Below are 3,451 nucleotides of genomic sequence, written 5' to 3' on the forward strand. Positions count from 1 at the left end.
TGTAGCTCTGTGATCAGCAAGTATATTTCTTCCTCTTCTTCCTCCTCCTCTTCCTCCTATTTCTTCACCTCCACGTCCTCTTCCCCAGCCTCCTCTAATTCTCACTCTTCTTGGACTGATTGCTAAGTGAACTAATGATCTAAAAGTTTTCATATATGGCAGTATGCCAGAAAGTTGGCAAAATAATGCAAATAATAGCCATATATTTGCATAAGTATAGACTTTCTTGTGTAGTAGCTGTTAACCCAATGTACTCAGCCTCACATGTGGAAAGAGCCACAGTTGGTTGTTTCTTGGATTTCCAGAAATGGCTTGACCTTCTGGCCTTTAAACTGAAACAATAACCTGTGGTGTTGCGTCTGTCCTCGACTGAGGATGTCCAGTCAGAGTCACTGTAGGCTATAAGGCCTTCAATGTTTTTCTTGACACTTAGTTCTGAGTCACAAGTACTTTTTAGATACCTCAAAACATGTTTTTCATTCACTAGATCCTCTGTCGTAGGTTTAGTTAATGTCTGTGAAAGTTTGCTCACTATCCAACTGATGTCTGGTCTGGTGAATGTCACCACATAAATCAGACTACGTATTATCTCTTGATAGTTTGTAGGATTCATTATTTTTGTTTCATTGCACTCACGATTTCTTTGTGATCAAGTCTTGGTTTGTGGTCCAACATTCCATATTTTTCCAACATTTTCAGGATGTATGTCTTTTGGCTCATTTTTATATGATCTTCTTGCTCAAAATGTATGCCTAAAAAATGTGATATTTTGCCTATATTCTTCATGTTAAACTTTGATTTCATTGTTCCTTTGAAACCGTCGAAAGTCTCAATCCTGCTAGCAGCAATGATCAAGTCATCCACCCTGATGAGCACGATAACTGTGTCATTTTCTGTCGGGTTTCTGTACACACAATGATCAACTGGGTTCCTTTCCAAGTTGTTTAGTTTAAGATGATCGTTTATGAGTTTGCACCACTTGCTCCCTAATTGTTTTAATCCATACAGGGATTTCTTTAATTTATACACAAATTTCTCTCCTGTTTCTGGTTATTGTTCAAACCCCTCACACTGTTCCAAGTAAATTTCTTCCTTAATTGGAGCATGTAAATAAGCTGTTTTGACAATCATCTGATGTACTTTAAGGTTTTTCTGAACTGCTATGTGTCATCCGCGCGCCGGACTGGAGTTGTGACAGGCAGCCCAGGCCACAGGCGGCTACGCTCTACCCCTTTTATTCATTCTGCTAGCTAATCTTCAATTCCATTTCGAGAGCGAGATCATCTGTGGTAGTAGCACTACACATCTTGCATGCATGTGAGCAAAACTAGCAGCAGTTCAGCGGACAGGATGAATGAACGGTAGCCGGCGTGCGTGGATGACATTATACTGTACACGGGCCGCTTTGTTTTAAAAAACTATAAATATAAAAACTTAACCACGGATGTCTGGCGGACAGTGATTCGCCTACATGTTATGAATGCTGGCGTACCATAAAGAATAAATTATGAACAGTTTAGTTTGTGCCTTCAACTCATTGCCCANTGATTTTTGTTTAAATATGAATAAATATGTAAAAATGGATGAAAACATCACTGTCCCCTGTTTACTATTTTAATTTTCTTAAAAAGTATTTATTTTTATCTTGGAGCTGGAAATGTCCCCAGATTAGATTGCAGAAATCTGGTCACCTTACTCTGAGATTAAATGTTTTTAGTCGACTGGATTCGTCAGGAATGTTAAGAGCGATTTAATGATTTGAAAATAAATCATATTTCTGTTTGAGAGAAACACCTTTGTTGATTTAGATGTGAAATGTTTGAAAACTAGATGCGCTAGCTCTATGATTTAAAAAAAAATGCCGTTTGCTCTACATGGGTATGTTGGTGAAATAACATTAAATAAATATTCAAATATATTTAAAGGACATTTAACATAATGTATTATCAAGCCAAACTCTTTTTTTTCTAATAAAAGTTTAATTAAAGTTATAATTTTTAGTATTTTGGAAGTTGACTGAATTTAACCCGATAAACAACTGAAGAAAAAAAAAACACATGAAGATTCTCAAGTTGTTTAGTTTAGTAAATGTGTTTAGGAAATAAGTTTTTAATCAGTGTTTTTTTTTTTTTAAGTTTTTAAGTGGTATTTTGTATAAAATTTATTATTTATTGGTTTGAAATAGGAGGAATGATAACAGAGATGTAATGATATAAAACAAAAACACATTTTGGTTTCAGCGGATAATTTTTGATTAAGTTCTTGTGGAAATGGTTAAAAAAATACAAAATAAATTGTTTTAGGATAAAATAACTTGTTAAATACATTGCAGGGGAGGTTTTTTTTTTTTTTTTTATCCTGTGGTACATATAACATATAGGTCTTCATGGATACCTTAGTAGAATGTATTAAACAACTGCAAGGCTTTTTAAAAGGTTGAATATATTTTTTAATTTAATGGAAGATCAAAGGTGTTAAAAATGTTTGATTTTAAAGTTTCTGGTTTCAAAGGATAATTTTTGGTGAATTTGGTTTCCAATCCTTTAAAAACAAGGTGGCATCTGTCCCCTTCTGTCAGAGAAAAGTATGGTCTCCATGGATACAACAATAAACAACTATAAGGTTTAAAATGATTGTGAAATAAAAATGAGATCCTTTACATTTTCGGGCTGTAACATGTTTGGAAGTTAACTAAGTCTATTAGAAGTGCTGCCATTGCTAACCGTGTGAGGAAAACATAGAGAATAGATGTTTAATCAAAAGTTTAGAAAGGAGGATGATATATTTATGTTTACAGGGAGAAGGTAGAATTAAAACATCAATTTAAAACAGTATATTATTTAATTTTTTTCTGGGCTGAATCTTCATTGTTCTTCAGCCCTTATTTGGATCTTCAGGTAAAGGTAAATCATTTCATCCTATCTGTCACCAGTATTAATACAATTTATTCATTGGGGACTCATTTTCTAGATCTTCAAAACATTCAACACTGGATGTTTTCACCTAAACCATTAAAAGTTCTGTATAGAACCATTTCTTAATAATAACTGAATAGTTTGCTAATGTCCATTTCTGCTCTGGGCTTTCTATGTGTTAATAAAGGTCTTTATTTCTAACTAGGATGCACCAAGGAAGGGTCTGATAAGTTGAGGTTCTGATGCTGAGAAATTATAGATCTGAAATTTAAAGCCGGATGTTTTTAAGCCTTTATTTCTGTTAATTAGGACAATTTTCTGCTTATAGTAATTAAAACTCAAAGATTTATAATTATATTACCAAATCACCCAGTAAACTTTTTTTTTTTTGATAAATATATTTCATAGATCAAAACCATTTCTAATTCGGTAGTATGGGTTTAATAAAAGAAAAAAAAAAATGGTTTACTGACAGTTTAAAATGTCCTTTAATCTGAGCTGATCTGTATGAATAGCTCCCAAAGGGGGACGCGTGC

Source organism: Cyprinodon variegatus, unplaced genomic scaffold, assembly GCF_000732505.1.
Source record: "Cyprinodon variegatus isolate N-32 unplaced genomic scaffold, C_variegatus-1.0 Scaffold1069, whole genome shotgun sequence".
NCBI classification, from domain to species: domain Eukaryota; kingdom Metazoa; phylum Chordata; class Actinopteri; order Cyprinodontiformes; family Cyprinodontidae; genus Cyprinodon; species Cyprinodon variegatus.